We start from the raw sequence: 23,384 nt of genomic DNA, 5'->3' as shown, positions 1-23,384 counted from the left end.
ATTTAATGCAATACACACACACATTTACTGAAAGAGAATGCCCACTGCTCTCCGAAATCTATTCTTCTCTTCTTTCTTGGCATGTGGTTAAATTACATTTTCCTGCCTTGCGTGATGGAATTCTGGCCAATCACTGAGCAGGATCAGAAACTTCCTGTATTAGCTGACTTGTGCTGCTCTAACAAAATATCACAGACTGGGTGGCTAAGGCAACAGACTTTTTCAGCTTTATTGTGGAATAAGTGACAAATGATCATTGTCAATATTTAAGATCTACAATGTGACATTTTGATGTACAACATCCCTGATGATGTCATCTAAACCTAATTATCTCCCAAAGATTCCACTTCCAAATACAGTAGCACTGGTAATTAGGAATTTAATATATGAATTGGATAGGGGGTCAGAAACAATCAATCACTAACAGTACCCCTGCTAGGCCAGGTCTATATAAACCTCTCACACATGGGATGTGCTCCTCCATGCCCTTTTCTCCTTCCAGCTGCTAGTATGGTAAGCTAGGGAGCCACCAAAGAGGGAAGAATTTGAGTCACACTGTCTAGCCTACAGCAACTGATACATGCTTTGACTTAGCAATTTCTCTCTTGGGCATCTATTCCAAACAGTGAGAAACATCAATGTGTATGGAAATATATTCAAGGATAATTATTGCAGCATTGTTCATAGTTATTAGAATTAAAAAAAACAAAAAGAAACAAATGGAATGACTGAATATGAATAGGATTGAACAAATTGTGCTTAATCCATACTTTAGAATATTTTGTGTTTTTAAAAGTTTAGTTATTAAGTTCTAATAACTAAATGGAGAGAGATAGTGGGGGAGGGACAGAGAAAGAGGGAGAGAATCCCAGCATGGAGCCTGACTCAGAACTCAGGGCTCAATCTCACAAAACTGTGATATCATGACCTGAGGAAACCAAGAGTCAGACACTTAACAGACTGAGCCACCCAGGTGCCCCATTTTAGAATATTTTGAAGTCATTAAAAATAACAAGATCACACCACTTGAAAAGATTTCTAAGAACTTCTGTTGAATAAGAAGAGCAAGATAAAAAAAAAGCATATTTACTGCCATCCCATTTTAGTCAACTAAGCAAAGACCTAATAATCTCACATATGTGTATGGTCACATAGACAGATACATATATTCATTTAATATAACTATATTAAGTAAAAACAGAAAATAAAATTAAAGATAATATGCTAAAAATATACATGCATATGCATTATACCATTGTGTGTGCATTTACGTAAATTTATAATCAATGAATGTTTATATATTATATTAAATAAATCAGTAAGATGAGACTTACACATACATATATGCATTTTTAAAATGTTTATTTTTGAGAGAGAGAAAGAGAGTAAGGGGGGAGGGGAAGATAGGGGGACAGAGGATCTGAAGCAAACTCTGCGATGATAGCAGAGAGCCCAATGTAGGGCTCGAACTCACAGACCATGAGATCATAACCTGAGCCGAAGTTGGACACTCAACTGACTGAGCCACCCAGGTGCCCCATGTGTATATATATATATATATATATTTAAAATAGTCTCTCTATACTACATGAAAAACTCCTCCTCTCTCCCTCACTAAGCCTCTATTTAATTTTATTAAAATGATATTTGTACAGGAAACTTCCCCTTGGTATTAGAATCGTATCTGCTGAATCACTGACTCATAGAAATTGTCCTCATGCATAAATAAATGAGAAGAACCAGCAGAAAAAATACAAATACACAAGAAGTACATTAAAAAAAATTCTACATACTTCCCATGTTCTCATCTAAAAAAGTTAGGCAAGAATATTTAGCTTCAGTTTTGTAGAGAATAGTCTTCATGTCAAAAAAAAAAAAAACCTGTGTAAGTAAGCATTTGCCAAGAACAGATATAATTCTTCCATATACAAATTATTCACCAAGACAAAGAACTTATGGCAAGAAGTAGTAATGGGACTGAGGTTTTTGTTTCATTTTTTTTTTTTTTTTTAATTTGGGCACATGCCCAGAAAGTGTAGGCCAAAGGTTTAATGACTTCAGATGCAACTCTGGTTGAACAGATTACTTGGGACTCTAACGTCTCCTTCGTTAAAATTTTTATCAGCCACTGCTGCACAATTTTCCTTTAACAAAGAGAAGGAAGATGAACTTGCTGACCCCAAACTTCGCTGGCAACATCAAAAGCCCAAGAGCAGTTATATGCTAAGGCAAGACCAAAGTATCAACAGAAGTTAAAGATGGTGGCCAGTTTATCACCAAGGGCTTACCTAATGTTTTTGTTTTTGTTTTTGTTTTTGTTTTTGTTTTTGCTTTTACTTTTTTCTATTAAATTTTGAAGATAGATGAATGATAGAAACAAAATCACATGCCTGTCCTAGTATTTTCTATTTTCCATGTTGGTCACTCTTCTAAAACTTACAGGGCTGTCTCAGTTCAAGCTACTATAACAAAAATACCATAGACTAAGTAGCTTAAACAACAGACATTTATTTCTCAAGAGTTCTGGAAATTGGGAAGTTCAAGATCAAGGTGCTTGACGATTCAATTTCTCCTGAGAGTCTTCTTCTTGATTTCCAGATGTCAGTCTTCTTATTGTATCCTCACTTGACTGAAAGAGCAGAGCATTAGTCTTCTGTCTTTTTATGAGGACACTAATCGCATCATGGGTGTTTTACCCTCATGACCTCCTTAAACCTAATTACCTCCCAAAGGCCCCACCTCCTAAAACCATTGCACTGGAACTTAGAGTTTCAACATATGGATGTGGGCGGGCAGACACAAACATGCAGTCCATAGCAAGGGCTGTATTTAATCTGGCTCTAGATAATGTTTGTTGAGGCACCTGGGTGGCTCAGTTGGTTAAGCATTTGACACTTGATTTTGGTTCAGCTCATGACCTCAAGGTTCGTGGGTTTGAGCCCCAAGTCAGGGCTGACAGCATGGAGCCTACCTGAGATTCTCTCTCTCTGGCTCTCTCTGCCCCTCTCGACTCACGGTCCCTTTCACTTTCCCTCAAAAGAAATAAAACTTAAAAAAAAATGTGAAAACACAATTGTGTATGCCAGCAGTTAGAGTAAAAACATTGTGGAAGTATATCACCTTTTGTTTCCATTTTAGGTATCAGAAACTTAAGCGATAACTTGCTAGATGAGTGACCAGAATACAGGATTGAAGATATTGGGAGAGTCTGCAAAGTACTTGAGGGACTGATGTGTGTCATACCCATAAGTGATAACTTCTGTAATGTGTGCCAGTATTCATACACGAGTAAGCTTAGACTCATTCAGAAACAACAGGCTTCAACACCAAAAAATAATAAAGTTGGCAAAGGAATTTAAATATTTGGGGTCTTATCTACAATTATTTAAATGATTTTTATTTGGTATTTATTTTGTGTTAATACTTTCTTTTAAGGTTTGATATTAACAAATGTCAATATCATGTAAATATTATTTTCACATGTCATTGATATATGTGCATGTATATATATTTATAAATATATATTATTATGTACCATAAATAACATAACATTTATGTGCTTATAAGATATATTACGATATGTAATAAAAGTACAGCTAATTATTATAAAGCAATATATTGTGACAAGATTTATATATTAGCATTTATAATATCTAATATACATTACATATAACATATTAAATATATAGTAGAATATACAAAATATTATGGAAAATATACAAGGAGAGAGAATATATAAAATCTTGTCACAATGTTTCGGTTCATAATAATAATAAATTATTATTCTTTTATAATGATCTGTTTTCTTTTTTTAGAACAGCTTTATTGAGATATAATTTATATACCATAAAAATCATCCTTTTAAAGTATACAATTCAGTGGTTTTAATATAGTCACAGAGTTGTGTAAATAATACCACTAAGTTTTGAACATGATCATCATACCCCAAAATGAACCCTAAACCCATGGTCAGAATCCTTTTTTCGTATTAAATAAAACCTCTGAGAGTTTTAGCATAGCCACACTACAAAAAATAATTTACTTTTATAGACATGGTCATATATTATAATTTTAAAATGTTAAAGTATGATGCAACATACAGAATAACTTGCATTTGGGGGAATTTCCAAGAATCCACAGAAATGCTGTTCTCTTTCTCAAATCCTGAAAATTCATGTCTGTCGGGAATATGGAAATACTATCCCTAAGTAAAGAGACACATGACAGAGCCTTCAGTTGACCTACAATGACCATACAGCATGAGTAAGGGAAAAACTTTTTGTTGAACCATTAAGATTTATGGTTGCTTGTTATCCAGCTTAACTAAGCCCTCCTGATGATCACCGTAGTCATAAACCATGGTTTATATGGTTTATGGTTTTTGTAAACCATAAAAACAATAGATCAACTAACAAAAATGAGGGAAAGAGAGGAAGTGGGAGGAAACTTTCACAAGCTGAGAAAGAAGGAAATGGAATCTGTTTAAGATGAAATATGTAGTGGAAAATAAGGCCACCAATTCTTAAGTTTTTCATTATTACTTGAAAATAGGGGTGCCTGGGGGACGCAGTCAGTTAAGAGTCCAACTTTGGCTCAGGCCATGATCTCACAGTTTGTGAGTTTGAGCCATGCGTTGGGCTCTGTGCTGACAGCCCAGAACCTGGAGCCTCCTTAGGAGTCTGTGTCTCCCTCTCTCTGCCCCTCCCCCACTCATGCTTTTCTCTCTCTCTCTCTCTCTCTCTTTCTCTCTCTCAAAAATAAATAAACATTAAAAATTTTTTAAAAAGAACTACAATTAATGATTTTTTTCACTGTTAGCAACAGACACAAATGCTATCAAAGCTTAAGAAAAAAAGTATTAATAGATAACAGAGTAGATCACAAAATCAAGGAAAGAAAACAATTGGCATCAGAACGGTAATTGGAAAAGCTTTGGGGAACAGGATAGCTAGGATTAATGAACAGTATCTTGGAAGCACCACATTCTCATCAAATCAGCTTTGACTATTTCCTGTCTTAGTGTTAAGATTCAAGATTCAAATACCTGGGAAAATGCATCAGTTTGTCTCTGTTAAATAAGCCCTAATCTCTTAGCCAAGATTTGTCAGGACATCTTGATCGACACTCCTTCCCAGAGTGCATGTAATAGGTCTGGATTGTTCTCCAACTTAGAACACCAGCAAAAGGAGGAGTTTAAAGAGTAGATGTTTACTACAATAGTGAGGAAAATCTTTTATAAGTAATATACCTCATATATAAAATAAGTTCTCTATACAGCAAATCTTTCAGTTTCATTTCAATTTTCTTGAAAAAATTAAATAATTTTAAGGAAAATTTTTTTGTGTAGTGTAATCTCATTTTTAAAAACTTAGTTACGGTGGAGGAACCTGACCAATAATCTCAGCAGGTGATCGGGATCAATATCAACTATGATAAATTGTGTTGATAGCATGGAGCCTGATGTGAGGAAAATAAGTTTGCATCTATGGTCTTCCTCCCCCAAACCCACAAACCTGGTTTAATCATGAGAAAAACATCTGACATATCCCAGTAAAAGGACATGCTACAAAATATCTTATCAATATTGCTCAAAACTATTAAGGTCACCCGGGTGCACCTGGGTAGCTCAGTCGGTAAACTGTCTGACTTTGGCTCAGGTCATGATCTCACGGTTCATGAGTTCAAGTCCCGTGTCATGCTCTGTGCTGACAGCTCAGAGTCTGGAGCCTGCTTCAGATTCTGTGTCTCCCTGTCTCTCCGTCTCTCCCCTGCTCACTCTCTCTCTCTTTCTCTCAAAGATAAATAAACATTAAAAAACTTTTTGACATAATTTTTTTTTATTTTTTAATTTTTTAATTTTTTTAACACTTTATTTTTGAGACAGGGAGAGACAGAGCATGAACAGGGGAGGGTCAGAGAGAGGGAGACACAGAATCTGAAACAGGCTCCAGGCTCTGAGCTGGCAGCACAGTGCCCGACGCAGGGCTCGAAGTCACGGACCGTGAGATCATGACCTGAGCTGAAGTCGGCCACTTAACCGACTGAGCCACCCAGGCACCCCAAAATTTTTTTTAAAAAAAACCTGCCAAGTTCATTTAAAACAAGGTAAATCCAAAATACTGTCATAGTGAAGAGGAATCTAAGAAGATGTGACATCTAAATGTAATGTGGTATCCTGAAAAGGATCCTTTGACAGAAAAAGGACAATGGGAATAAAACTATGGAAATGTGAATAATGAACTATTTTTCTGTAAGTAGAAAAATATTGTAAAAATTAGAGCATATTTTTAAAATGGACATTTCAATCACTCTATTATTCTATCTGTACATATCCATTAAAGATGTCTGAAAATAAGTTAACCAACCTCTCTATAGTGACTATCTTTAAATCATTATTTTTAGCTCCTATTCTTCCCTGATACACACACACACACACACACACACAAGCACACACACAGTATACATTATATTCATGTGTGCATGTTTGTATGTATACATTGCTAGATAAATACATTGATCTTAACATCTTTCAGATCTCAACATATCTCTTGATGGGGAATACGTAATTGATGATACTAGGACAAAGTGCTGTAAGAATATGCTCTTAATGTCATATAATTTATTTGATGAATGCTTATAGACTATTACATGGCTCTCTTGTAGATACTATAGGCTCATAGGTGAAGAAGACATGCACATGTCCTGTTGTCAAGGAGTTTATGATATATTAAGGGAAGCAGATGTTAGCAAATATTAACACTATGAGTTTTGAAATAAATCACAATTTGTCCAAAGACTGTACCTTGCCCTTACATTTATTATGGCATCTATCACACTTTATCTCACTTGTGAAGTCACATATTTATTGACTTCCAACTATGCATAATAGTAGTAAATCCTCAATATGAGTCTGTGGAAACATTTGGTTCATTTTTTGTTCACTTCATTTGTTGAATAATTAAAGGAAGGAGATAACTGCACTGGTTGTTCAACTGACAACTGCGATGGCTGATTCGCCTTCATGACACTAAAGAGACACAAGGCCAAGTAAAAAAGACACAGCCGGTTTTGATTCCGTTCCATGGTCCCACTAACTTTGGCACAATTCTGACCTTGCTTTGTTTCAATGGCTCCTTATCAAAGGCTATGGTGACCAACCATCCCAGACTGGCAGGGATTCTCCTTCTTGCAAGGAATGCCCTACATTCTCAAAAAGCCCCAGTCCTGGGGTGCCTGGGTGGCTCAGTTGGTTAAGCATCCCACTTTGGCTCAGGTCATGATCTCCTGGTTCCTGGGTTCCAGCCCTGCATCAGGCTCTGTGCTGACAGCTCAGAGCCTGGAGCCTGCTTCGGATTCTGTGTCTTTGTCTCTCTCTGCCTCTCCCCAACTCACACTCTCTCTCTCTCAAAAATAAATAAACATTAAAAAAGAAAAATGAAAAGTCCCAGTCCTGGAACAACCCAGATGGTGGGTCACACTAGAAAGTCATGGAGCACATTTATCTCTTTCACATTAAAAACAAAACAAAACAAAACAGAAACAAACAAACCAAAAAAACTAACCTATAAGAATAAAGTGATTCAGCAGCTGTTGATAAAGACTCAGCATTTACCAAGTGCATCTTCTTGTGGACTGTGGGCTTCACCATGGTAGCCTTCATAGAAGCTCTATGAGGTAAGCACCATCATCATCTCCACCTGACACATGATGAAAGTAAACACAGAATATTAAGATGTGGAACTGGATTTCAAGCTGTGGTTTGTAAAACACTGGGATTACGTTTGTGGCCACAATGTTTAAATGCAGTTAAATAGCAAATCATGCTGTTACTGAGGGTTTTTTTCCCCAATTCTCAAAAGCTTCTGGCTCTATCCCAAGAGGACAATACTTTTTAGACACTCCCTGCCTCGGGGTGGGGGGGAGAGGGGGTGGAGAAGAAGTTAGTCCAGATCAACACTGCGGATCTACAGATCTGCCATGAGAAATTAGTTTTATCAGAATAAACATGTGAGAAGCTTCTTCAGTCTAGTTGTACTGAAAGTGAATCAATTTAGAGAAAAACCGGCCATTGCACTCCTGAGACAAATTTTTTGTTTGTTTGTTTGTTTGTATCTATAGTTTACAATTAGCTTGCCTCTGTGAACGATTCTGGCTGAAGTAGCTTTCTCCAAGTGCCTGATTTAAACATTTATAGTCCTTCAAATTCCATGGGCTTGGGTGAGCTTTTCCAGACAGGTTAGCGATTTCAAGTTTGGCAAGCACTTTGGCTTTTCAGTCTGTTTTGAGTGAAAATCAATTTACACTCTTTGCAAACATGTGACAGCATAAATCAGGCAATTGAGTTCACTCTTAGAACACAATAGGGGCTCGTTTCATTTTGCTGAGGAGATGGACAAAACACTTTCTACTAGTTTCAAACATATCCCTATCATACTGTGGCTATTTGACAAGCATACTGTTCTACCACCTTTAATTCAATAGATGATAAACACAGAAGCAAGAGACGATGGATAAGCTATTGAGGACAGCACACAGGAATGCAGGAGTAGAGTCAGGTCCAGAATTCACAGGTTCTAAAAACACTGATCATTCTTGGGGGGTGAGGGGCTTCATGCCTCTCTGTAGCACCCCTGTTATTCCATGTTGAGGTCTGAAGCCATCGTTTGTTCTAACTCACCTATTCAGAAAGTCTTCCCATTCAGATATGTTTTCATTAAAGAGGGGCTGAAAAAAGTACAGCTTTCAATCAAAACTAAAACATTCGGTACTATAAAACTAATTTAAAATGTAATAAAATGGAAAATAAAAGAGCTGCTTACAATTACATCATTTATGTTTTGGATGGCAAATAATTCTAGTGACTAGTGAACTATTGATGCATTGTGGTTTCAAAAACAAAACAACACATAGAGCAAAACAAATTGGAATTGAGAATGGATCATCTTTCACATCTGCCTTGGAAGCACCGATAGTAAACTTAAGGGAATATTCTGCCATTGAAAACTAAAAATCACTAAAAAAAATATGACTTTTGGGCCCTCTGAATTTACTTGCAAATTCTTTGTTTATGTCATCTCTTTGCTAAATATATACATTATGAAACCTTTAGCTATCAGCTTCTCAGTACTTCAAAAAGGAATTATTCTTTCTTTCTGCTATTTCTTAGCTAGATTTTATCAAAGTAGGCCTTGCATTTTTCACGACACTAGACTAAATTCTGGTAGTTTTTAATGATTTATCCCCAAATATCCGCAAAATCCTGTAACTTTTGTGTGGGCTGTTTTTTTTTTCTTTCAATTTTGTGTTTTAACCTGTCAGCATCCTCAGTATGAAGGAGTGTGAGGTGAGCTTTTCTTTTAGGAAAATTGCTTAAATTGGGGGCAAAACCCTGGAAACAGGGTTCTCAGCGGAATGAGGAGGCACATAGTTTTGCTGTGATACTGAATCACTGTGACCACTTTTTCCAAAATGGAAACTGTTGACTTAGAACAGGGTTATTCTAGGGGTGCCTGGATGACTCTGTCGGTTGAGCGACCAACTTAGGCTAAGATCACGATCTGACGGTTGGTGAATTCCAGCCCCACATCGGGCTCTGTGCTGACAGCTCAGAGCCTGGATCCTGCTTCAGCTTCTGTGTCTCCCTCTCTCTCTGCCCCTCCCCTGCTTGCTCTCTGTCTCTCTCTCTCAAAATAAACATTAAAAAGTTTTTAAAAAATTTAAAAAAAAGAGTGTTATTCTAACATCCGGGCTACCCCAGCTCCCAGCTCCTCCTGACTCTGCTGCCTGTCCAAATCTTTTTGAAAAACTGTGACTGAACTCCTGTTACATAAAAGTCGGTCAATTCTGTGGCAGACGTGTCGGGGTGACCCCTCATAATTTAGTAGAAATCAAAAGCCTTTTAAATTGATATTGGGATCCTGATGACAGACGAAACTTTAAAAAAGTGCAATGGCATTTAGTTTAGAACAGCGTTTCACTTTAGCAACTCCTATCCTTTCAGACCTGAGCTATTTGCATATTCATCTCCATCACCACATCCTGATTCTGAAAGGCAGAGTTACACAGACACAGTGGGATAACCTCCAAAAGCATGCAAATGTCTTTGTAATTTAATCCAAGGGTAAACCTTGAGTGAGATGATTGGGAACAGTTTAAAATATCTCCACATGTTTTCTAAAGCTGAGGTCCCGTAGAGTATTTCCCAGATGTAGCAGACGTGTAAAGTTTATGTCAGCCCAGAAACTTTTGAAAACTATTTTTGTATTTTAAGATAGCTTTCCACACTATAATTTCCTCTTCGTCAAGTTTTCGGCCAAGGTCTCACCCTTCTGTCTGCGCTGCAAGTGAGGGGCAGCCACGTGACAACAGTCCCAGGGAACCCAGACAATGACTTCCATGCAGCTAAAAGCAAGGGGAGGCGTGGAGCATGCGCGATGGCCAAGCCTGTGGAGGAATGTGGCTCAGGGACAATGAAGGGTCAGGGTCAGATGTAGCAGGGACGGAGATCCCTCCCCCCCCCCCCCCCCCGCAGTAACTTCCCAAGGTTCTAGGCTTACCCTCCCAACGAAGGGCTACCACGTGTCTGTGGAAGTGGTATTATTCCTACAAGCGGTCCAGACATATTTGGATTTTTTGCTAATAGTGTAGCTTCTGAGTCTAATTTGGGGCCCTCACGGAGATTATGTGAACTGCAAAGTGTGACTTACACGCATTTACAGCTTAAACTAAGTGGAGCGGAGTCTGTTGCTTGCAAATAAGAACCCTTGCAAATGCATAATAAATTGGGATCAGAAACGCTTGTGAGCAACAAACCTTTAAGGAAATACAAAACTGTGGACCGATGGTCAGCTCTGGTTTTTACAAACAAAAACCAAGAATAATTCTCCTGTAATTATTGGGCAGCTCATGGTGGAAAGTGCTAACACACTTAACAAAATGATCACCATGGTCACCTGGCATTAAGGATCCAGAAGGCAGAGAAAATTACCATGCCCTAAAACATTATCAAGGCCAGGAGGACCACTAAGGCTACAGAGGGAAGACGGTTTTAAACTGCACTGTGAATACAAAGTGAATACAAGGATACAGAATGACTATCCCAGGCTATTTAATCCATGACTCAAGATATAATCAGATCAAGTGACTAGCACAAAATATCCTTTGACTAATTTATTAGGAAATGTCTCTCTTCTTCTGACATTGGCTTTCTCTTGTATGCCAGAAGACATTGATCATTAATGATATAATCAATAAATTAACTGATGTCCATAATACCTTCCACCACTACATCTATGTAGTAGGAATTATTTTTGAGGTATTTTTTCGTCTCCGTCTAACAATAAAAACAGAATAATTTCACAAAATTAGGCTTCAGGTGTCTGGTCTTCTATTTTCATTTTTCCTTAAAACCTATTTTCAGATTATTCCAATAGTCAGATTGTAGATATGCAAAGCTATCTCCTCATGGACTCAAAAGTCAATAATATGACAAGAGAAGAAATGTCTCAACTAAATAGATACTTGCTTTGGTGAGTGCCAAATGGTCAAGCTGACTTCTTTTTAAGAAAATACTGAAATGACCCATTAGTCTAAATTGATAATATGGACAAAACACTGACTTTCTTTTGAACATAAAGTTATTTTTCAACTCTTCTAATGAGTGTTTTGATTTTCTTTTTTTCCCAACACTAAATGTAGTTTTTCATTTTCTGTCTCTGCTTTGTGTCTCTCTGTGTTTTTAAGGGGAAATGCTTTCACCCCCCAATAAAATACCATAGTCATTTATTAGGGTTCAAAGGGAAAAATGCCAACAAGTGGCCATGATCTATTAATCCAAACCTGAAGCCTTGTAGAGCTCTCAAGTTTCTATACTATTTATAAAAGAAATTAATCTATATGATGTAATTTTACATTCTATTTATATCATTATTCTTTATACAACATAAACATAGAACTCTGTGATGTTATTGCATGTCATAAATGTCATCATAATTTGTCTTTACACATCATAAATATCTTGGTTTGTGACATTATTACACCTTTGGGTGTCTCTTTCCATATTTATGGTAATTACATCAAAGTATTTACTATAATTATGTCATTTGATGAAATTACAGTAATTACTTCGAAAAATGATAGCCCATGACTAATGAATTAAAATAGCATGGAAATTCACATTAAAAAATGACATTAAAATAATGCTAAGGATCTGAGATAAGCCATAAGAACAAGAACATTCATTACTGAGTTTTTAACCTCCAAACTTGTTCTACAGGTTTTCCCTTCTTGAAAATCTTATCTTTATTGAGGACTGAGAAATGCTTTGTAATGGTGCAATAAAACAACAAGATGTTAAAAAAATAATAATGAAAATAATTGCTAGTATTATTTTTGGCCAATTGGCAAAACTAAAGTATAACTTTAAAAAATAACTTATTAACCATTATAGCATCCTTAATCTGTATTCCCACTCACCTCTATTATTTACAGCCTGCCAAAAATAGGCTTGTATGATCTACCTTATCTATATTAGGTAGCAGGCCAGGTACATACTAGATTCATGAGCAATTGTTCTTTGAGCTGTTCATATATGAAGTTCATATTCATATATGACAAGAAATGGAACTGGAAAGGACCAAGAAATCATTTCATTCAGCCTTTGCTTCCAAATAGATTAAACTAAAAGATGGCTGAGAAATCGCTTTGTCTATTTTTAGCGGTCTCCATGGAAGAAGATGCCACAGCATTCTATGAAATTTTGTTTTACGGTTTAAGGTTACCTTTCATTATTGTCAAGAACACGCTTCCATCTCTGGCTCTGCAGCATGAACACTCTTCCAGTTAAGCTTAGTTTACACTTATTACATTTGCTTCCCCCCAGGCATCTCACTTTGCCTTGTTACCCACACCATAGACATTTTCTGCTGCTTCTGGATGCCATGACTTTTGGATTTTGATACAAACATTTACATATTAAACAAACATTTGAGTGCCTACTGGATACCATTCTAGGACCTAGGAATACATATGGTAGCAGACAAAGCAAACATTTCTATTCTTATGGAGCTTGTGTAGAAAGAAAAGAAACAAAATTGGCACCCAAGGGAGGGAAACAACCCAAATGAATAATTATATAATCTTTCAGTATGTAATATATGTTATAATATAATAATATAGATATCAGGTAGAATAGAAAGTGCCAAGAAAGAGTGAGGATCATAGAGTTGGACAATTTAGTAAGTCTGAAGTTTTTAATCAGGCCTGACTGTGAAAGTGACATCAGAACAAAGATTAACTAGGAAGGGCCACAGGTGCAGTTAGAGGGAGAGCATTGTGGGTGGAGAGAAGAGCTGTAAAAAGAAGTCTGTGGGGTATGTTAGAAGGTTAAGGAATTCTGTGTCAGAATAGGAAAGAATAAGGACAGTTGACTCCTGATGGGGGGTCCCCATGGGGGTTGGGGTGCTGACCCTCCTCTTCCTCAGTTGGAAATCCTAGTGTGACTTTTGACTCTCCCAAAACCTAACTACTAATAGCTTAATATTGGCTGGATGCCTTACTGATAATAGTAGATTAATACATATTTTGTATATTATATGTATTACATATATAACATTACATGCTGTATTCTTACAATAAAGTAAGCTACAGAAAAGAAAATGTTTTTAAGAAAATCATTAGGAAGATAAAATACATTTACAGTACTGCACTGCACTTACTGAAAAGAAATCCACATATATGTGGACAAATGGTGCTGTTCAAGCATCAATTGTACTAGGAGACCGATCAGGCAGTCGTAGGCAGAGGTAGGGTTTGCTCTTAGACATAAGAAGTATGAAATTCTTATTGGCCATTCAGGTAGATATGTAAAATAGGCAGCTGGTTATTCCAGTTTAGGGGTGTAAATTTGAGATTCATTAGCATAAGAGTGCTATTTAAGACCGTGAGATGAGATGAGGTTGCTTAGGGAGTAGTAAAGATGGAGTGGGGGGTGGGTCAAGGTCTGTATGCTGAGGAGCTCCGACAATAATTGTTCAGAGAGGAGAGGAGTAACCGGCAAAGATGATCAAACAGAACAGAAAGCAATACTCTGGTTGATAAAGAAAATATTTAAAGGAAAAGATCAATATATATTTCAGGAGGGCAAGTGCAATGAAGACTAAAGTGGATCATCAGACACAGCACTAAAATGGAACATTTCTGGGCACCTGGGTGGCTCCATCGGTTAAGCATCTGACTCTTGATTTCAGCTCAGGTCAGGATCTCAAGTTTTGTGAGTTCAGCCTCACTGTCAGCATGGAGCCTGCTTGGGATTCTCTATCCTTCTACTCTTTCCTCGCCTGCTCTCATGCACATGCACTCTCTCTTTCTCTCTCAGAATAAATAAATAAACTTTAAAAAAAAAGATAAAACATTTCCTTTCTCTCTGATCTAGACATCTTCATGCTAACTCTCCATCCTTTGAATCCCAATTCAGGGTCCTACTAGACAAAAATAATAGCAGGTACAAAAATCTTTATATTCCTCTGAATATATTGTCAATAATATTATATTATATTGTATGGTGATAATTGTAACTATACTTATCTTAGTGAGTATTGAGTAATGTGTAGACTTGTTTAATCAATATGTCGTGCACCTGAAACTAATATAACATTGCATGTCAATTATACCTGTAATAAATTTTCAAAATACAAAATAAAAAGAAAGATTTGGAGGCTCCCAATAATTTTGATAACCACTCTCTATAGTGGCCTTGAGTCCATGCCCCTCTACTTTTGTGTGTGTGTGTATATATATATATATACATATATATATACATGTACATATATATGTGCATATATGTATATGTACATCCTCATAGCAAACTTGGATAGTGCAGACAATGAGGTTGAAATACAAAAAGGTTTAAGTGACTCATGAAGTCTCAAATCCAAGTCTTTAAACTTGAACTTTTTCCAGTATAGGTACTTCAAGAAAAGTCTTATTAAAGTTTCTCTATGGGTGGCTCAGTCTGTTAAGCGGCCGACTTCAGCTCAGGTCATGATCTCTCGGGTCCGTGAGTTCGAGCCCCGTGTCGGGCTCTGTGCTGACAGCTCAGAGCCTGGAGCCTGTTTCAGATTCTGTGTCTCCCTCTCTCTGACCCTCCCCTGTTCATGCTTTGTCTCTCCCTGTCTCAAAAATAAATAAATAAATAAATAAATAAACATTAAAAAAACTAAAACAAAAAAAAGTTTCTCCTACTCTTCCAGGCTTATCACTCTTTCACTGACTCCCTAGGCCATAGATTCCTAAAGAGTGGAGTGACCCTGAGGTCACAAAGAATCTTTTATTGTTATTTTAAAGATGAATTAATGAGCTCTTTAACAATTTTAACTTTTAATATGGCAAATATCAATAGATATACTTGCATTTAAAGAAAGCTCTTTGGCAGTCTTTCGATAAATGTTGCTGGGAAAACTGGACAGCTACATGTGAAACAATGAAATTAGACCACTTTCTTACACCATATGTAAAAATAAACTCAAAATGGATTAAAGACCTAAATGTCAGATCCCAAACCATAAAACCCCTAATAGAAAACATAGGCAGCTTTCTTGGACATCAGCCTTAGCAACATATTTGTGGATATGTCTCTTTAGGCAAAGGAAACAAAAGCAAAAATACACTATTGGGACTACACCAAAAAAACCTTTTTGCACAGTGAAGGAAACCATCAATAAAATGAAAAGGCAACCTACTAAATGAGAGAAGATATTGGCAAATGATATATCTGATAAGAGGTTAATATCCAAAATATGTAAAGCATTTATACAACTCAGCACCAAAAAATTAATAATAATAATAAAATAAATTTAAAAAAAAACAAAAAACCCCACAAAACAATCTGATTTAAAAAATGGTCAGAGGACCCAAATAGACATTTTCCTGAAGTAGATGTATGGATGGCCAACAGATATGTAAAAGGATGCTCAACATTACTAATCAGGAAAGTGTAAGTCAAAAGCACAGTGAGATATTGCCTCACACTGGTCAGAAGGGCTAGTATCCAAAAGACAAGAAGTAACAAACATTGGCAAGGATGTGGAGAAAGGGGACCCTCATACTCTCTTGGTGGAAAGGTGAATTGGTGCAACTGCTGTGGAAAACAGTATGGAAGGTCCTCAAAATATTAAACATAGAAATAATATATGATCCAGTAATTTCCCTACTGACTATTTATCTAAAGAAAATGAAACCATTAATTTGAAAAGATATATGAACCCCTACGCTTATTGCAACATTATTTGCAATAGCCAAGATATGGAAGCAACCAGTGTCCTTAAATAGCTAAATGGATAAAGAACACACACACACACACACACACACACACACACAGGAATATTATATTACTCAGCCATAAAGAAATCTTGCCATTTCTGACAACATGGATGGACCTAAAGAGTTTTATGGTAAGTTAAATAAGTCAGAAAAAACAAATGCCATATGATATCACTTATATGGGAAATTTTAAAAATTCAAAGATGGGCAAGCAAACAAAACAGACATTGTTAAATACAAAGAACAAACCAGTGGTTGCCAGAGGGGAGGAGAGTGAGGAGGGTGAGAAAAATTGATGAAGTGGATTAAGAGGTACAAACTTCCAGTTATAAAATAAATAAGCCATGGAGATGAAAAGTACAGCATGGGAATATAGTCAATAATATTATATTATGTTGTATGGTGACAGATGGTAACTACACTTATCTTGGTGAACATTGAGTGATGTGTAGAATTGTTAAATCAATATGTTGTGCACCTGAAACTAATATAACACTCTCTGTCGATTATACTTCTAATAAATTTTTAAAATACAAAAAGAAAACAGAGAAAGATTTGAGGGCTCCCAATAATTTTGATAACCACTGTCTATAGTGGTCTATAGTGGCCCCTCCATTTTGCATTTTCTTACATAATATTTGGTGTTTATTTTAGTTTCTTTTATATAATCCTTATTTAATCCTCCCAGATTATTAGCTCTTCAGGTTTTAGGGGCTATACTATTTTTTTCCAGAATAAACATGAATTATTTCACCATCAGTCTTATAAGTTCCTGAGGTTGGGCAAAGCCTGGATAGTGACATAAATCCCAAGCACTTTGATTGAGTGACAACCCAGTTAGCAAGTCCCTGATACTGCACAGAGAACAGGGTAGGTCACCCCTAGGGACTGTCCTTTTAATTTTAATTTTTATTTTTGGCTTCCCCAAGAATATTCTGACATGTAAAAAGTTAAGAAATTTCCAATTAACAATTATTTTTTAAAGATCTATTGATATCCTAAATCTTTTTTCTAGTTAGTTAAAAAAAAGCATTGTATTATAACTTTACTGTTTTTGAATATAACTTTCTTAGGGATTCATTTATTTAACAAACATTTATTGAGCATATGTTGCACAGAAGGCCCATGGAAAATACAAACATAGATGAGACACAGTTATTTCCTTCTAAACATTTATAATCCAGTAGGAAAGATAAGATGGGTATTGTGTCATAAGACATATTAGACCTTGATTCAAAGAATGTATCCAGGTAATTATGCAACTAATTTTTCTAAACTGTTTTTCCCAGCTTTCCGTTTATCTGAAACTTGATATTATTTTGTTTATTTTCCTTCCTTATATTACCTCTTAAAAATTATGGAGGCTTCAAACCAACATTTCAGATTGAGCCTTTATTAAAACTTCTAATGGCTGAGCACTGTGAAAGAAGTGTTTGCCATAGGCCCTCCAATATTTGTCAGGAAAGAGATTTTCCATGATGGTCTCACTGGATGTGTGGAAGAAGGGGCATAGGAGACGCATATTTGGGCAGTATGTTAAAAAGAGTGCCTAAAAAGTGGGTCTTTTTATGCTCTACTATATCCTTTCTGCACAGTTCCTACCAAAAGCCCATGTAATTTACCATATGGATTTATATACCAAAAGTGAGTTCAGAGTTCAAAGAGTTACCGTTACAATAACATTCAGCTCACCAACTAATTAGCTGAAACTAATTAGTTGGACAGCAGCTAATCATGACCATAAGTGGGTTAGTATTTTTCTCTTCTCATTTTTGGGAGAAAGAACAAAAAATACACAAATTTAGTTGTATACTAGAATGAACAAAACAGGCTCATGTTAAGTATAAATGCTGTCTTATCTCGTCTATCATCCAAATTAAGATTCATTATTATGATCATAAGACCCTGTAAAAAATTCAGTAGTCATTTCCATTTACTATGTTACTGAGATAATTGCTTATACATACAAAAAAGTAAGACTTGAAACTAAAGTAAAAATGAAAACAAAAACAAAACAAATATAAAACACTTTTTATTAGAAAATTAAATTTGTCTGAGCAAAAACACTATCCTTTGGCTATACTCCTGGTTTAAAAAAGTATCATTTTATTATACATTATTCTGTGAATGTTGTGAGCGAGACAATAATTATAATAACCTTTTCTATTTGGGGGTTAACAAAACAGGAAAACAAATGTGACAAGTTTTCATTATTGGCCCTTTCAGATGAAGGAAGGAAGTATAAAGGTTTGCAAAAAAAAAAAAAAAAAAAAAAAAAAAAAAAAAAAAAAAAAAAAAAAAAAAGAAGAAGAAGAAGAAAGAAAAAGAAAAGAAAAGAAATGAATTATTTGGCTCAGTATCTGTATGAAAGTGTTTAATTTTTGCCATGTTACCCAAATTATTTACATTAATGCTACTCCATGACCTTAAGTTTATTTCTGCATTAATGTTGCATTTGTAATCATATCTTGGAAGGAATGGTTAGCTTGAAAGAACTGGAAGTGAGATATGGAATCTGGTCCCCTTAGGTCATTTGTTTGTATCCAGCTGAAGTCAGCAGTGGCTAAAATTCATTACCATCTGGCAGTTTTTCCATGGCCTCTGTGATAGAACTTGTGGTCCTAGTCTAGTACATACTAGACAGATGTCCAGGTCATAAAAATCACAACGATACTTGGCATTGTGTCACCCCCTTGTTGACAGTATCATCACACAGGCCAGAGATCGAAGTGGAATAAAGAATGAGCTGTCTTCATCCCATCCAGTGGTCCATTGGCAAACAGATACTCAGTCCTTATGTATTCTGTTTGTGGGAATAAAGCTCTTGGCTATACTCAAAGGAAATGGAAATAATGCTAATGAGTACAGCATCTTACAGCACAACACTATCAGGTGTTCTGATTTATCTCATTGCCCAGACACAAAATTAGGTGAAATGGTTAAACTTTCAAATCTTTCATTTGTGATGGCAGATAATGTTTTATGTACTAATGTTGTTTAAAGGTTTCAAACTATTGAATGAAGTGTGCAAGGCCAGTCACATCTGTGACTATAAACACAGTTTGTAAACTTAAGCTAGCCGTGCAAATTGTACTTCTTTACAACCTCTGCATATGCTATTCTGACATCATCTCCTACCTCTCTGGAGCATCCCAAACATTTCCCCTTGACAAGTATACATTCTGCCCTAGATTAAAAAACAAAAGCAAACAAACAACAAAACCTTATAACCTCAGCCTTTTCGCTGAATATTTCCATCACATTGTTGCTCTAAATGAATCTTCTGTTTCTAACAATGACGCTTCCCCTGGTTTTCCTTCCATCGGCTATTTTGAGATCTTTCTGCCTTTGCGATTTCCATATCTCCATGGATGATCCATTTAGAAAGAGTTCTCATTAAAAAGAGTTCTAAGAGTTCACCTTCATTAATCATTCTCCATTAACCCAGCCACCCATTCCCATGGTCTTACCTTGTCCATGTCAACACTGGTAGCTGCACAATATCTAACCTCTCTGTTTAAAGCATTATACTCTCTGTATAAAGTGTAATTCCATGTTACATTCTCTAATTCATTAATTATTTACTAAACCAGTACCTCTAATCCACTGACCCTATTAACTGTTGACTGTCACTTTTGTCATCACATCCCTCGTATGAAGGACAGATTGCACAGCCCATCATTATCCATTACTTTCATACTGTCTTGTATAAACCTCTTCTTTCTTGTCTTTTACTCACCTTCCCTCCTTCTTCCCCTTTCAGGTGGGTTTTTACAACTGGTAAAAATCCAAGTTAAATCTAACTCTCCTCTTGCTGTGGACTTACTTTCAAAGAATGGAATGTGGCGCTCACAGACAACTAGAATGTCTAGCCTCCATTTGAATTTATGACCCTAAAAGTAGGCGTTGGATAGTGATTGTCAATTCTATCAAGTTTTCTTAGTCATTTGCCTGTTCAGTTCACTCTTTTCAGTGTCCAAGAGACTCTTTCATACTTAAAACTTCCACTATGACTCCCTCCTCTTCACAGCTCAGAAGCCTGTTTCATATTCCATTGACAATACTGTAACAAGTGCACCACTCTGGTGAAGGATGAGAATGTGAGAGGCTTTACAAGGATGAGAATAGGAGGTGTATCTCTGTACCTTTCTCTCAGGTGAACCTAAAATGCTGTGAACCTAAAATGGTGTTAAAAAAATAGTCTTAAAAATATCATACAAGATGGAAAACAAAAAAATAGAAGCAACCAGAAGAGAACTTCTATACCATCTCACCATCTTATCCATCAACTTATCCATCTTTCTTTTATATCATTATCTTCTCCACTGTCATTAGATTTTTCCACTAGTGTTTAACACAACATAATATCATCCATCTTGAAAAAAATACCAAATGCAGCCTTGATGATGTGGTCAAATTCTCTCCAGTTCCTGCAAGCATTTCTCTGCCATTCTTTATGGTAAAAGTCCTTAGAGATTGGGCAGTGTTTATTATCTCAAATTTCTCTCCATTACCATCTTTTCTCTTTAATACAGCACAGCTATTTCACTCAAAGAACTCTTAAAGTCAATTTATTGAAAGATACAATGGTCAATTTTCAATCCTAATCATCTTCAACCTCTCAACATCACTTAAGAGTTGGCCATTCCTTCATTCTCAAAATATTTTCTTCACTAGCTTCCAGTGCTCTGCTTTTTCCTTGTTAGCCTCTTAGCTGACTGGCTGCTCCCTCTTGATCTCCATACAATAGAATATTATTCAGCAATGACAAGAAATAGAGTATTGATATTTACTATAACATGGATGAACACCGAAAACATTACTCTATATGAAAGAAGCCACTATCAGTTAATGGACATTTGGATTATTTATAATTTTTGACTGTAATAAATAATGTTGCTATGAGCATTCATACAAGTTTTCATGTAGATATATATTTTCATTTATCTTGAGTATATATGCAGAAATATAATGACTAGATCATATGCATAACTCTAGGTTTAAACTTTTGAGGAACTGCTGGTTTGTTTTCCAAAGTGGCTGTGCCATGTTACATTTTCACCAGCATTGTATGAGAGTTGGATTTATCTGCATTCTCACCAGTACCTTTTATTACCTGGGTTTTAAAATTATTATTATTATTATTATAGCCACCCTATGGAGTGTGAAGTGGTATATCATTGTGATTTTGAGTTCCATTTTCCTGAGGGCTAATGATGTTGTAATACTTCCTTATATATTCTGGATATGAGTTCTTTATCAGATATACAATTTGAAAATATTTTCTCCCATTCTGTGGATTATCTGTTTAGTTTTGTGATGGTATCCTTTGAAGCTCAAAATTTTTAATTTTGAAGATGTTCAGTTTATCCATATCTTTCTTGTTGTTCCTGTGCTTCTCATATAATATGTAAGAAATCATTGTCTAACCCAAGGTCATGAAGATTTACCTCAGTATTTTCTTCTAAGAGTTTTATAGGAGAAGGTAGGAGGCTCAGCTTTATTCTTTTACATGTGGATATCCAATTGTCCTAGCACCTTTCACTGATAAGACTATTCTTTGCCATTTAATTATCTTGGCACCCTTGTCAAAAGTCAACTGGTAGTGATGTGAGCGTTTATATCTGGACTATCAGTGTTATTCCATTGATCTATTTTTATCCTTATGCCAGTACCACACTGCCTTGATTTCTGTAGCTTTCAAGTAAATTTTAAAATTGGAAAGTTTGAGTCCTCTGACTCTCTTCTTTTTATTTCAAGATTTTTTTACTACTTTGGTCTCAAATAGCAACATAAATTTTAAGATCAGCTTGTTAGTTTTTGCAAAGAATTGAGACTGGAAAACCAGAAGAACAACATATGAGAGGAGTGAAGAAAAAAAAGAGACAAAGAAGAGGATCTGATTTCATGTTATTCACACTACCTGTAGAGCAATGAGGACATTACTGATATATATAAATGAAAAAATCACGAATTGCTTGTTACCTTTCTACTGATGCTTTTCAATAAGATGGGAACACCCCAATTGAAGTATAAATTAATTAAGTTGCCTAAATCTCAAGATTTTCAATTTTATCACATGAGATGATTTATATAAAGCATGGAAACTACAAGTAGTGCAAGAAATTAATTTAAAATGGGAATACACGAGGTGATTCAGATTAAGGAGTACACTTGTGATGAGTGCCAGGCAATAAATGGAATTGTTGAATCGCTATACTTTGCATCTGAAAATAATATAACAATGTAAAAATATAAAAATAAAGGTATGCTTACAAAATATAAAATAAAATAAAAAGGGAATACACAAAGCAGGTAGAAAGATTTCTTGTTGATTTTAACAATATTCTAAGATGAGTAATAAGGTAGACATGGGAATCAAACCTGTCTCCCTCATTTAATAGCAACTATTTTAAAACATCCTTATATAATCTTGTGCTGCCTTGTATCAGTGATATAATTTTAGAAGGCAAACTATTTGTTTGACAAGTTTTTAAAAATCATAAGTAGATGCATTTTTTATCTAGAAGCTTTGACAGCTATTCCTGCAGCTTGCCTATGATCTCTCTTTTCAATTTCTAATTGGTCATACAATCTCCATCCTTGAGTAAGATGCTTTGTAGACAAGAGATCTGACTTTCATCTTGGATCTGCAGTGCCTAATCCAGTGTCTTGTGATGGCAGGTGATCAATAAATGCTTATTGAATAGGTGAATGACACTTAAGCATTCCTATAGTAAGATAAACAAAAGTGTGACTGGTTGAGCTCCATTAATTTTATTTTGAAGTGGGCAAGGTGAAATGAACAGCTAAATGTAATTGGGGCAGCTGACGATGAAGATCACAATGTCAGTTCATTCTCAGCAATCCTGCGGTACGTTCCAGACTCAGAGGATGGAATGGCAAGAAATGGCAAGGGTGACATGGAGCAATTATATTGCATTTAGTCAAATGTTTTCCATTGCAGATCTTAGCAGTTGTCACTCCTTTCACATCTCAATTTCCCAAGTGTAATAAGGCTACAAATGTGCTATCTTCCCATTCAGCTGAGGCTGAGTTTCTATTCA

Source organism: Prionailurus bengalensis, chromosome B4, assembly GCF_016509475.1.
Source record: "Prionailurus bengalensis isolate Pbe53 chromosome B4, Fcat_Pben_1.1_paternal_pri, whole genome shotgun sequence".
In the NCBI taxonomy this organism is placed as follows: Eukaryota; Metazoa; Chordata; class Mammalia; order Carnivora; family Felidae; genus Prionailurus; species Prionailurus bengalensis.
This window is presented reverse-complemented; position numbering follows the sequence as displayed.